This window comes from Apodemus sylvaticus, chromosome 7, assembly GCF_947179515.1.
Source record: "Apodemus sylvaticus chromosome 7, mApoSyl1.1, whole genome shotgun sequence".
NCBI lineage: Eukaryota > Metazoa > Chordata > Mammalia > Rodentia > Muridae > Apodemus > Apodemus sylvaticus.
In genome coordinates this window covers 20,060,802-20,075,436 of record NC_067478.1, presented here as the reverse complement: position 1 = coordinate 20,075,436, position 14,635 = coordinate 20,060,802, and the positions used below count along the sequence as shown (strand labels likewise).

The window sequence follows — 14,635 nt, the reverse complement described above, 5'->3', positions numbered from 1 at the left end:
ATGGGTGGAGGTAAGAGTCTAGATCCTCCTCTTTACCGTGTTTGTCTGAGGCAGGGTTTCTCGGTGTATTTGTCTATGTACGTCAGGCCGGGGCCTGTGAACGTCCCAGAATTCCCTTGCTTCTCTTCTTGCTGTAAATGTGCTGGGATCACAGAGTCATGTTACTGTATCTGGCTTTATATGGGGTTGGGGGTTGAACTGAGGTCCTCAAGGTTTGTGAGGTAAGTGCTTTACCTACTCAGCATCTCTCTGACTCTGTTTCCCTTTTCTGACAACTAGAGTTCTGACACACGGAGAGCTCAAAGGAAAGTGGAGAGCCAGTCTCCAGAAAGTGGGTGGAGACTTGGAAACTTGTGCTCAAATTACAGTTAGGACCACATCTTATGCTAATGAGCCACACCTTGTGCTAATGAGCCAGGTTGGTTGTTCCTGGAGCCCAAGCTATGTAATGTATCACTGTTGCATTATACAACATTAAGACTTCTAAACATTGGTATTGGCAGGAATAATAGTGGTAAAGACTGAGTTTAAGTGTGTAAGAAAAATTTAGTAAAAAAATTTAATCTTTTAACTACTTCTTGACATATATTAAAATAAAACAAACTTATGAGTATGGTATGGAAACCTTATTCGAGGCTCTCAGACATAAAACATTGTTCAATTCCATCTGTGTATTCAGGTTGCAAACAAACCCATGGACTCAAAATTCATTCCCAGTAAACCAAGAGAATGTTGCAACCAGGAAGAGAAGAGTTGGAAATAAAACCGACAGGAGCCCTTCCCATTACAGCGTGAGGAGACTTAGGAAGTTACTTCCGCTATACGCCTGCTTCTCTGCTATGAATGACTGAGGTAATATATAAATACATTCACACACACACACACACACACACACACACATACACACACAGGAAGGAGGGTGAGATGGCATACGTTAATTAGCATGTTAAGCCCTCAGGCGTCTGGAAGCAGTCTGATGATATTTAAAGTACCAGATCCTTAATGTATGCACCATCTAGCAAAATTTAAGACTTGAAACCTAGGATTAGAAAGGCTCATGCCAATGTTTTATCGGGAGGGAAATGTGGACTGGGAAGGCTTATTTCCTTCCGTGAGCTTCCCAGGAATAACTACGCAAATCAGTAGAGCACACAATTCCCCACATCTGTCATTTTATGCTCTCAACTGACATTTCTATTTTTACTGACAAATAAGATGGGCCATATTTTAAACTGGGTTCCAATGAAGCCCTTTGAAGGTATTAAAAACCAGCACCAGCACACTAGCGGACGCTATACCTGTGTACTAGTTTCCTATCACACAGCTCCTTAGGCACGGCTCACTGCTGCAACAGTAATGAGCGAGTGACAAGCTATGTTTATACCAGAAATAGAAGTGAACATATTGGTTCAAATCAGTTTGGGGAGTTCATCAATCTGGCTCTTCAATACTTTGAAAGTAAAATTCAAAGGTAGGGCATAAAGAGACCACATATAATAATAACTGATACTATGAAATAAGCCGAGCTGGAGGAGGGAGGAGCACTGGCTGCTGAGAGGAAAATCCAAGGTGAAACAACAGGAAGTTGTTCTTTCCCCTGGTCATCCAGCCTAGAGAGAAAAGAAACTTCTTGTTTGGGCCCAAGCTACAATCTCATTGAAGGGTACTTTCCCATTGGACGGACACATTCATATTTGTTAAGTTTCTGCTCTCAAGCCGGGCGTTGGTGGCGCATGCGCTCTGGGAGGCAGAGGGAGACAGACTTCTGAGTTGGAGGCTAGCCTGGTCTACAGAGTGAGTTCCAGGACAGCCAGAGCTATACAGAGAAACCCTGTCTTGGAAAAAAAACAAAATCCATAAAGCCAAAAAACCGGAAAAAAAAGTTTCTGCTCTCCCTTACTCTCTCTCTACTTCTGCCTGGATCCAACAATGGCCACGCCCAGTATTCTGCAAGCTTCTGAATGATGGCCCTGAAACAGAGGATGCAGTCAGTAGAACAGAGCTGTTTCTTTTCCCAACAAAAGTGGCCTAAATGTTTCCAAGGAAGACTATAGAAAGAGTAGAGGAGGTGTTGTGTTAAAAGAAGACAGAGACTAGAAAAATAGAGCCAAGATGGTGTCAAGGAACTGCTCTATGCACATGGGTGCATGTGCGCGCGCGCGCGCGCGTGTGTGTGTGTGTGTGTGTGTGTGTGTGTGTGTGTGTGTGTGTAGAAAGCCAACTTTCTACACCTAAGTTTCTTTGTAAGTATCTCAAAACATTCTTGACCCCACCCAGAAAGCACAGATTGAAGCTGTAGGTTTTCCATTAGAAGACTGGGTTATTCTAGCAATAACTGAGGGCTCTAATGGGAAGAGAAACAGGTCTCACGCCTACATGAAAAGATTTCTAATGTTGATTTACATGAAATTAACATAAAATGTTTAAGTTATATATGAGTGCATATATTACTTATGCTTTTATCGCTTTTTAAAAATTGATTCTGATCATATCTGATGCAATATCTGCTTTATTTTAACTGTAACTAAATGTCCAACCCAACTTAAAATTTGGTTCAATTTAGCAATTTAGACAAATGATTGCTTACAAAGTATTGAGGCTACCTTAAAATGTCCTCTTTCACTCCCTGGTATCCCCGTCACCAGAGCACCTGGGAAGCAGATACTGTACCAGGCTTTTATTATACACTGCCAGACATCCAGTGCTCTGCAGAAATGTCCCTTGTCAGAGGTCCTTTTGGTCTCTGGTGGTGAAAGATAGGTCTGACCACTTCCTTCATGTCCAGCCACACCGTCATCTTCCCAGAGGGCTCAGCCCTTCCTCAGCTCTGCCGGGCTGCAGACCCTGCAGTCTGTGCCACACAGCAGGCATTCCCCTGCCAGGGTCCACCCTCACATCTGTGCGGCTGCTCACCCAGTCCCCCTGCTGCATGCTGACTGCTGCCATGCACTGGCTGAAGCAGGCTCTGGGGCCAGTGGAAGACCCACATGGAGTGCAGGGTGGACTTAAAGGTCTATAAGCCTCCTCTGGATCCCTGTCTCCAACACCAACGCTCAGAGACCTCTGCAGATGTTCCATTGTCCCTTTCCTTCCCCTCCCAACTCTACCCTGGACAAAACAGAGGCAGACTATTCTTTTCTTTTTCTTTTCTGTTTTTTGAGACAGGGTTTTCCTGTGTAGCCCTGGCTGTCCTGGTACTCACTCCTGTAGACCAGGATGGTCTCGAACTCAGAGATCCACCTGTCTCTGGCTCCTAAGTTCTGGGATGAAAGGTGAACACCTCCGCCTGGGTTTTCTTTTCTTTTTCTTACTCCGTATTACCTTTTGGGCTGACTGATCTTTTTCCAGTGACCCGGCTGAGCTGACTCCTCCATGTCTAAGGAGCAGATAAAGGAACTGCACCGGGGCTGTCCAGTGGCGCCATCTTCTCAGTATCCACTGCTGGATCAGTAACGCCAACCATGCGCCCAAGGAGCACGACATGATTTTAAGGATGCGGCTCCACATTGTTTAATGCCTGCACTAATTCGTTTTCATTTATTTATTAGTAGTAGTCCAGGCTGAGAGCTGAATATCCCCACTGAATATTTCAGTTGCTACTCTAAAACCTCTTTATCGCCAGCTAAAGAATAATAGTAGTTATGGCTCTCAGTGACTTGCCAGACAGAATAACAAGGATGCTGATGACAGAGAGGATAAAATCGAATTAAGCCATGGATGCTGATGTACCACAGATGTCTTCCTATGACTTAGGAGGGTCTGCTGGAAGGACAGGTGGACACACACCTTAGCTGGGCCCTGAAGAGAAGAATGAGCTTACTGGATGTAAGATGTTCTCTAACACTTAACAGCTAACTGAACAATGCTGTGTGATTATAGCCACGGGCTACGAACACACAGCCATGTCATGAATGTTCAGAACCAGACTTAAAAGAACTTCAGTTCAATAACTGTGTGCCAGTTCCTATTGTTCCCTGGACCTCCAATGCCTGGGATGTGTAATCTCCCCTCTACTTGCTGGTCAGGGGGATACGAGAGTCTCCCAAAACAACACAAGCTATTGCCACCACCCCCACATGACTCTACAACCTGAAGGTAAGAGCCTGTTGCTGAAGACACCACACTCTTCACATTGGTCTGGAAGAATCACGCTGGGAGTGACCTGGCAGCCTCCTCCTCAAGAACAGGGAGACACAAAGTGCTATGCAAGTTGTAAAGGAAGAAACTCAGTTAATAGTCCTACCCAGCTGTCAAGTTTGTAAACCCCAGCAATTACAAGCCAGGCAGAGAGCCCCAGTGGTACAAAGTGGCATTTTTATCTTGGGGAGTAACCAATAGATAGTTAATTAGAACAGGAGGGAACTCAGCCTAGCACTGTAAACCCACCTAACTACCATTACTAGAGAGCTCACCCTAAGGGAGAACCAACTACTGCCAATTTCCTAAACCAGTATTTTTTATATATGTATGTATATATGTATGTATGCATATATGTATGTATATATATACACACATATGTATGCATATATATACATATATGCATGTGTGTATATATATAAATATATATATATGTATACTTTTTACTGTACATATGAGAAAAAACACAGCATTTATTTTTGAATCTGGTTTAGCACACTTAACACAATGATCTTTACTTCTAGATAGAAGAAGTAAAGAAGTATTTCCTGGAAATACCAAAGTTTAATTCTTCTTTAAAGCTGATTAAAATTCCACTGTATATGTATGTAGATTGCATCATTCCTTTCTTGTTCCTCTGTTAATTTCTAACTGCATCCTACACTTGATCTTAGCCAAAAGGCCGAGAAGCGATTCTAACTGCATCCTAAATATTTATCCTTATAAAAATTTAGAATATCTATAAGTATGCCTCTCACCCCTCATCAGAAGAAATTTTTTTCCCTCTCAACAGTTGGAAACTGCGACAGACATCGACATTGCCAAAATGTAGAGAGTAAAGGAGCGTGGGTGCCCAGTCCTGATTTCCACAATACATCTCCTTTCTGGGAGGCTCAGCTGTGGGTGGAGAGAGGACTCCGCTGGCATGCCATGGTGTAGACCCACGAAATCTTAACAGTAAGCTCGCTAATCAAAACCTACCTTGTCCACATGGATGAGGGGAATTTCACAAGGCCCTACCCCTGAATAGCTGCAAGCAAAAAAAAAAAAAAAAAAAAAAAAAGAAAGAAAGAAAGAAAAAATGGCTGCAGGAAAGGGCAGATCAGTTTCCTCCAGGACAAGCTCCCTGATGACTCCAAGTGCTCAGCCCTAATACACACAAACAATGATAAACAGACTCAGGAGGGCATGCATATATACATATGTATGTATATACATAGATATCAACAATAACGGAAGTCATGAATTTGAGGGCAGACAGGAAAGGAGTGGATGGGGGAGATGAAGGGGTGAAAATAGCATACATATAGTACCCATGAATGAAATTCTCAAAAAAAAAAAGTAAAATAAATAAAAAAAGAGACTTGAAATGGTGTCTTTCATTGCAATGCCGCAGAACAATCGCTGGAGTCAGAATGTGGGAAAGCCAGTGTCAGAGACGCAGAAGTGATCCTCAGACCTTCAGAAGCCATGTGGCCTTTACCACCCTGAGGCACATAAACTCAGGGAGAAAGTTGTCAACTAGAGAGGAAGTGAATGCATACTTCCTGATATAAAAAGATGCTCAGAGCAGCTGCAGGAGTGACACGCCTCCCAGCGAGTGTGGGATGGGTTCTTTCTTTTCCTATGTCCACGAGAGAGAGGTGGGGACCTGAAGTGATGGGCACAGAGAGGTGCTCAGTCCTGGCTGGGGCTCACAGCTTTCCTGACACTTGCCAATGTCAAGTTTCTACTGTTTCTTAGCTCGCTGTGCCAGGGAGACTGGTGACAACTATCAAGTGTACCACATATCCAATATAGGCTGTCTTTATCCACTGATAACTGGGAAATGATACCTATTCCCCCAAATAAAAGAGAAATCAGGTGGTGTGAATGTGTGTGTGTGTGTGTGTGTGTGTGATTTTTGAACCAAACTGCCACATAATATCTTTAATCCCACATAAGATGTTTATAAAATAATGGCAGTGAAATCATTTCTCAGAACACATCTTAGCAAGCCACATAGCACCTGTCATGGTGTTGCTGTCTAGTATGACCTGATCTTTTGTGGATAGCTACTTGAATGATTCCAGCACTTCTCCAACATGACTCACAATGGCCCTATGAATACTAGTTTTAAAACAGTAAATGTTCAGTAATTTCTCTAAGGAGAAGCAGGAAGAAGTATTGCTAGAGACCAGGACTGTCCAAGGTCCCTTCTTTGTCCTGCCATCTGTATATCTGTATGCTACATGCCATTGGGAAAATAGACCTGTAAAAGGGGAAGATGATACTTGTAACTTGTTCTAATAGAATCATTGTAAGGGTGAATTGAGGGAACTCAAAGCAGTGCTGGGTGTCTGGAAAATGCTGACTAGGTGTCAACTACCATCAGCATCACCACTACCATCAAAGCCTGTATCCGTACGAAGAAGTATCGCCACCACCATCAAAGCCTGTATCTGTACACAGCAGCACCACCACTACCACCATAGTCTCCTGTATCCATACACAGCAGCATCACCACTACCATCAAAGCCTGTATCTGTACACAGCACCATCATCACTACCATCAAAGCCTGTATCTGTACACAGCACCATCATCACTACCATCAAAGCCTGTATCTGTATACATCATGAGAACTTTGTACACCAAAAGCAATAAATGGAATTCGAAAATAGGTGAATGAAGAAACTCAAAGTTCTCAAGTAGAAAGTTGTGAGAATACAGCCTTTGTATCTGCTTAACTCTAAGAGTTGAATTGCCACAAACAAGATGATTAGTTATGTGTGGCTAGTTCAAGAGTCAGTTCAGAATTTGTAATGAACGAGTCACTCCATGGCTGTAAAGAAATGAAGTAAGTAAGCGGCTGTTGAAGTCTTAGGCGATTTCTTTCAAGCTCTTATGCACTGTTTCTCAAAGCTTTTTGCAATGAATAATTAACAAATTGGAAAACCCAGAAGAAATGGATCCATTGCTGCATGCATACAACCTACCAAGACGGAAAAGAAGGAATAGAGAGTCCAAATAGACTGATAATGAGTAACGAGACTGAAGCAATAATTTAAAGTCTTCCATCAAAATGGAAACAAGATCTGAGAGATATATAACTGAGTCCAATACAACACTTCAGAGATTTTTTTTCTTAATTCTTCTAAAACAATTCTTTGCAAGATACTCTTCTGTTGCTGTGATCAAACACCATGACTACAAGTAGGAACAGTTTATTTTGGCTTACGGTTCCAGAGAGAGATTCCATGGGGCCGGGGAGACATGGTAGCAGGCAGCCCGAGTGGAAGCTGAGAAATCACGTTTTCTAACCATTAACATAAAGTAGAGAGGAGAGGAGAAGAGGAGAGAGGAGAGGAGGGAGAAACAGAGAACTGAAGGGGGACAGGCTGCAAGCTCTCAAAGCCCACCCTGGTGCAGTGTGGCCTCAGCACCTTCAGCTGAGTTTTCCTGAGCAATGCCAAGTTCAGCAAACAAATGTTCCAGTACTGTGAGCTTATGGGAGACCCTTCTCACTCAGATCAGCATATATTTCAAATGAAAAGGAAAGAATTTGCCAAACTTGTTTAACAAGGCTCATGCTATCCTTGGTATTAAAACCACACTAGGATGTAACAAAAAAATATAGACCATCTCCCTCATGATCAAGCATACAAAAATTCTCAATAAAGAAGCAAACCGAAGCCAACAATGCACTGGGAAGGTCATATACACAGAGAAGGTCTAGCGCATGCAAATTAGTAAACATGCTACATCTCACCAAGGGACAGCAGAGCAGAACCATGATCACAACAGACACAGATAAAGCATTTGTTGAGATTCAACACACCTTCCTGATAAAACCTCTAACAAATTAAGCATTGAAGGAACACACCTCACATAATAAAAGCTGCACAGGAACCCACAGGCAATATCCTCCTGAAAGCAGGGGGCATCTCCTTTAAGATCTGGAGCGAGACAAGGAAGGAGCTTTCAATTCTCCACCATCTGTGACCGAAGTCTTAGCTACAGCAATTAGCAAAGAAATAAAAGGTATTCAAATTGCAAAGGAGGAGGTAAAGGTGTTCTGATTGGAAAAAAAGAGGTAAAAGTATTCATGTTTGTAAAGATGTGATTTATACATAGTGGAACTTAAAATGTTTCATTAAAAAGCTGTCAGAACCCACAAGATTAGTAAGATTAAGGGGTAGAAAATTAGTGGAAAGCAGGCAGCATTTTTGTTTACCAACAATAAACCTGATGAACAGAAAAACAAGAAAGCAAAACGAGTCATAATAGCAGCCAAAATATAGCACTTAAAAATGAATTTACTAAGTGAAAGTTCTTTGTAAGGTGTTATAAAATACTGATCAAAGAAACCATACAATACAGAGACACATACACATTCACGTATACACATACAAACACATACATATATATGAAATTATACACACATAAAACATACACACAAACACATACATATACATGTGTTGTGAGAAATATTGAAAAGGACCTTCTATCTTGCCTCTTCCTCCACTTTCTTCTGAGTCTGCCTGTGCCTGTCTCTGTCTCTCTGTCTCTCTGTCTCTCTGTCTCTCTCTCTCTCTCTCTCTCTCTCTCTCTCTCTCTCTCTCTCTCTCTCTCTGCAACTCTTAGCTCCGCCTCCCTTTTCTTTGTCCAATCGCAGGCCTCCTGCAGCACTAATATTTTAATGTAATTGGACAGGGAAAATCCTGCCACACACATGCCTACACACAAACATGCATACACATGAACACACACACACTATCCTATATTAATAGTGTTAAAAATACTATGCCACAAAAAGTGAGCTATAAACTCCAGGCAACCACCATCAGAAAAGGATGCCAGGGACTGCTTTCATGGAAGTAGAAAAATAACATAAAACTCTTGGAATCACAAATGACCCAGAAGAACCAAAGCAATGCTGTGGGACAGGCATGGAGAAAGCTGGGGCCTTTACCCATGGCTGACTCAAAATCACACGGAAAGGCCGGCCGGCCAGCTAGCTGTGTGGGTCACAGCTTGTGCTGCCAGGCCTGCCAGGCTGAGTTTGATCCCCAGGACTCACAAGGTAGAAGGAGAGAACCAACGCCTGCAAACTGTCCTCTGTCCTCCACAGGTCATCATAGCATGCATATACTCCTGTGTGTACACACACACAGATAAATAAGTGTAGTAAGATTTTTATTGTAAACAAGAGACAGACCTGTAGCAACATGAACTAACAGGGGAGTAGGGACAAGACCAACAGGAAAGAATTTTATTCTTAGAAGAAACTTAGAAGAAAATGTTACACATACACACATACACACACACATTTTTTGAGAAAAGCATCAAAAACATACACTGGAGAAAAGAATTTCTTCACAATGGATCTGAAAAACTGGAGTGTTATACTAGTTCACAGCCTTGACCCCAAACTGAATGGCTACAAGAACATGGAACTACATCAAGACATTAGTACAGGTCAAAGTTTTAAAGATATTTAATATTCACACATGCATACTGTGTGCTTGAGTCATATCCATCCTGACTCCCTCTCCTCCAATTCCTCCCCTGTCCCACCCAAATCTTTTCCTTCTAACTTCATGTGCTGTCGCTGTACTTTAAAACAAACAAAACAAAACCAAAAACCCCGTCTTCGCTGAGCCCATGTCGTGCTGGGTGTGTTACGTGGGTATGGGACCGTGTGAAGTAGAGCCTCCACAGCCTGAATCTGTGGAAAGACAGACTCTCTCCCTCAGCATCATCAGCTGCTGGCGCTTCCTCAGATAAGTGTGGCAAAGTAAAAAGGGGGTTTTGTTTGTTTCTTTTTAAATGAAACTAAAAGCATACATGACAGCGATAAACAAACAATTAAATAAAACCAAGAAACGGCTGTGTGGTACAGGAATACATCTAATGAAGTTGAGAGACAGCCTGCAGAAAGAGAGAATATATCTGTAAACTGTTCATATGACAAAGGAGTTACTACCTAGAAAAAGTTCAAGAAACTCAACCCACACACGCATGCACGAATGCACGTACACGGTAAGCCAATGGAAACACGGGCAAAGATCCTGAACAGACATCTCACAGAAGACACACAAACAGCCAGTGAGTATATGGAATAGTGTCCAGTAATACTGGCCAGGCCACACAAATCAGAACCACAGGGCAGTAGCACCTCCCCCCTGCTAGAATGCCCAGGCAGTGTTTGAATGCTTGGCCCCAACTGGTTTGATCTGGTTGAGGAGGCATGGCCTTGCTGGGAAAAGTAAGTCACTGAAGACAGGCCCTGAAAATTCAAGAGCCATGGACCACTTCCGGTTTCCGCATTACTTCCTGCTGGTGGTTCAAGATGTGAGCTCTCAGGTTGCTGCTCTGGTTGCGGTGCCTGCTTGTGACCACATTCCTCCCCTCACAGTGATGGTGATGGACTCTTAGCCCTCTGGGAACATAAGCCCAGATAAAGCAAGCTGCAGCTTATCAGTGGGACAAAAAACAAACAAACAAAACCCCAAAAAACCCCCCCAAAAACCTAAGACTGTTATCAAAAAGATTAAATGCTAGTAAGTTCCTGAAAAGAGAGAGTGCAAACCAAGATAGCCATGGGGGAAAAGCATTGTCAACAGAACCTTATGTCGAGCAATTTCCTCAGGGAAATGAGAACATTACGAGAAGGCATACCTGGGTTTCCACGTTCGCAGAAGCACCGTTCACAAGAGCCAAGACACAGACCCATCCAAAGTGCCTATCGATGTGACTGCATAAAGCAAACATCTGGCCATTTAAAGAGTGGACTCAGGCGGTTTGCAGTCACACATATAGAAAGACGGTCATCAAGTAAAATAATCCAGATGCACAAAGACAAGCACCTCAAGTTGTCATGGAAACTAAAACATTGGTCTCCAAGTAGATCGGGGTGAAAAGTGGTCCCTGGTAACTGGAGGGAAGGGCGTGGAGATGAAGGGGGAAATACAAGTGGGTGGACGGAGTTACGTCTCGATTTCTGTGGTACTTTAGGGATACCGCAGGCTACAACAGGCAATTGTATAATAACTGAATGCGCCTAAGAAAAATGCTAACTACCCCAATTGGCCACTGCTCATCACTTACATGCATAGGCTATTTCTCTGGACCTCTGAAAGGTGTGTAGACGGCATGCCTCAGTTTTATAGTACATTTCTCCCACCTCCGCCCCCAATCTACATTTTGAACCGAGTCTTGAGGTACAATAGAATATAACATTTTCTTTTTCTGGTTTTTCGAGACAGGGTTTCTCTGTGTAGCCCTGGCTATCCTGGAACCAGGCTGGCCTTGAACTCACAGAGCTCTGCCTGCTTCTACCTCCCAGGTGCTGAGATTAAGGGCATGTTCCACCACTGCCTGGCTGAAAGCAACATCTTCAAGCAGAATTTTCCCCAGAGTTCTTGTTTCCTCTTTTATGAAGGAAGTGCACCATGTTTTATGTTAATCTCAAGTACTTTAATATAGAATTCAATTTAAAATTATTTACCACCAATAAAACTTCCTTCATCATTTTTGCCCTCAACAGCCTCGAGTGAAGTGGACACAGCCCTTCTGAAAACTCATCACCTTTACCCTACAGACGGGCCAACTGTTCCCCTCTGCCTAGTCTGTGTGGGCAAAGTAGCATGTGGGGACACTGATCTACACTGATCTATCTGCACACTGCTGGACAGTCAGTTACAACAATCACCACCTGACTGGAGGTGAGTAATTACCAGACCCAGTGACCTCAGTCTCATGCAGAAGTTAGTGAGTTTTAAAAATCAGCTTATGAACAAGTTGCTGTGTCCTGTCAACAATAGTTACTGCCTTTCCTGGACTAATCTCTATCCTAATCTTCATTAGGAATAGGAATGAGGGGCAGTATGGGGTTCAATTCTTAATTATGAAGGGGTCAGATTAATCACGTCCCCCCAAAATATGTATAGATAATGAATTTGTCAAAAAGTAATCCTACAACTCAGAAACAATACTGACAATTCTGGGGAACATAGGAATATGAATATATATATATATATATATATATATATATATGTATGAACCTATAGGATTTCTTATCATACCTTAAAGGTACTGCTCTTCTTCCATTCCAAAAAGTAGTATAGTTAAGCAGAAGTTTATATTTTCGAAAGTTCTCATCAACAAAATGATGTTTACAGCTTATGTGATATCAACAGTTAAATGCTCTGGGAGAAGCTTTTAAATTCTGATATTTCTAACTATCAGGTACACTTTCAACTTCATATAGTGATGATGGGAAATTTTGACAATGTTGCTAGGTTTGGTCTGTGTTTTAAATTACCTGTGGCCTTCTCTCTTCTCAGCTCAGATAAGTAGCAGCTGGCAAATCCTGGGTCTGTGGCAGGGCTCCACAGGCATCATCTTAGATAATTTCCCCCTTAGCACAACTGGAATAGTAGCCTAAAATAGTCTGAGTGTCTTTGAGCATTTTTCCCTTTTCTTTTCAGTGCAGCCTTGTCCTGTGTCACGTGGAGGAATGGCACAAGTGTTTTCATAGTCACATAAACTGAGCTTTTAAATGCTTAATTTGGGGTGGGGGTGGAGGTGGGAATAAAAACCTTCCCAGGAAGCACACATTTCTGTTCTTTACAACCGGATGGAAAGTAACACTGTCATCTCCTACCATAAAACTATAAGGAAAACACATTAAAACAAAAATGTTGTAGAATAGGAGGTGGCACTCTTGGTTTCTCTCTCCACTGTTTACATCAGAGTGGTACTGACATTATGAATGCACCGTTAATGAACCCAGACAAATAAAGACATTAGGATTGCTCCTACCCTTGTTTCCGGTGCATCTGCACAGAGGGCCTGTCGTTATTCAACCAGCTAATCACCGGCTTTTGTTCTGATCTCTGTGGTTTTGCTCATTGGGGCTAATCTACACAGCCATCTGGAATTTGATAGATAATTGCCTTTTCCAGGTCCCAGGGGCTTAAATGACACGTGAGGAAACTGAACCAGACTTACTCTTCCCAGGTAGAGCAACAGCTGGAGACCATGTGGAGGGGGTGTAGGGTGGGGGCGGGGCGGGGAGAATGTAGATTGTCAACTGCAACACAGACTCTGTTTCTTGTAAGAAGTTACAATGTATAAATGGTGATTCGGACAATACTTTCTCGCCTGATTTACTCTAGGATCAGTTTCTGCCTTCCTTGGCAGTCTCATCCCCTACCAGACCAACCAAATTAGCATCTCCAGGAACAAGGCTCAGAAACTGGGACCATTCACAGTCCAGAGACGCCTCTGGTTCACGGTACAGGAAATTGAAGACAAAAGAATGAACACCACCGGTCCTTTTCCTATAGAGATAATATTTTAGGACTTTGCTGATATTTGGGTTGCTTTGCTAATACGTGCTTATTGTGGAAAGCTTGGGAAACACTGAGAGACACAGAACATCCTCCTCCATCAACAACATGGCTGGTATTGGGTATAAACTTACAGATGCTTCTTCTCCAAAGTGAGATACACAGAAGCATCTACAGAGGAGATTATAGTGGGATAGTGCCTTCTTGATTGCTTGCAAATCTCCCCCCAGGTGCTTACTCCCTCTTCTCTCTCTGTGTGTGTGTGTGTGTGTACACGTGCAAGGGTCTCTCCTTGGTCCAGTGTTTGCAGATTAGACTAGACTGGCCAGTGAGCCCCAGGGACCTTCTCGTCTGTCTCTCCAGGGCTAGGAATATAAGCTCACACCACTATACCCAGCTTTAGCCCATGGGTACTGGGAACTGAACTCAGACCCTCTGGCTTGCCAGGTGAACACTTTATCAGCTAAGATGTCTCCTCAGCCTGTGAAGTATCGTTAGAGTACACAACTGTAAGATGCCCTCAGCCACTTTGAGTCATCTACTATTTAGTGCTTCTAAGTCCAGGCTGGTCTGATCTCCATTTGGTATTTAGCCCTTCAGGAGGATCTCAAAGAAAGAATTTAGGGTTCCAAATGTGACCTAAAGCATCCCTAGTCTATCCCTCCTTGCATTCTCTGGTGTTGGTCTTCCCCCCACCCCCATTTTAGAGTAGCTTAGAAGCAGACTGTGCACATAGACTCAACTGATTACTTATTGGCTAGCAGTCTGCCCAAATGCTCAAATGAGAACTTAGAAAAACACCAGCAAACAAAGCCAGGTGGAGTCTCATTAGTCTATCTTTAATAAACATACCTTCTGCAGGAGTGATTTTTTTTCCTGCTATGCTGTTATATGTGAACGAGATTCTTTGATGTGATCTACAGTCTTCATCTACACAGCTATGTGCTTCCTTTTTCAATATGGTGCTATGGCTGGCTACCATAATGCTCTCCCATGTGGTTTTTATGCACAACATTAATGCTATTATTTTCAGTAAAAAAAAAAAAAAGTTATGTTGTGAATCCTTGAATTTCACAAGACAACTGACTTTGATCAGTATCTTGAATGAGACTCAAGAATCAAACAATCCCTTAACACAACCATGGGCATCATTGGTACAACT

General features: G+C 42.7%; 1 protein-coding gene and 1 non-coding gene across 6 annotated transcripts in view; both read right to left on the bottom strand.

Annotated features, from left to right (window-relative positions):
* The window catches only part of Tmem108 (transmembrane protein 108), a 285,084-nt gene that overhangs the window by 158,728 nt on the left and 111,721 nt on the right, over positions 1-14,635 (bottom strand). The gene's annotated exons all lie outside the window — the stretch shown is intronic.
* On the bottom strand, positions 4,646-4,831 carry LOC127690376 (U2 spliceosomal RNA). The gene has a single exon (XR_007979094.1). It is a non-coding gene; the product is annotated as a U2 spliceosomal RNA (small nuclear RNA).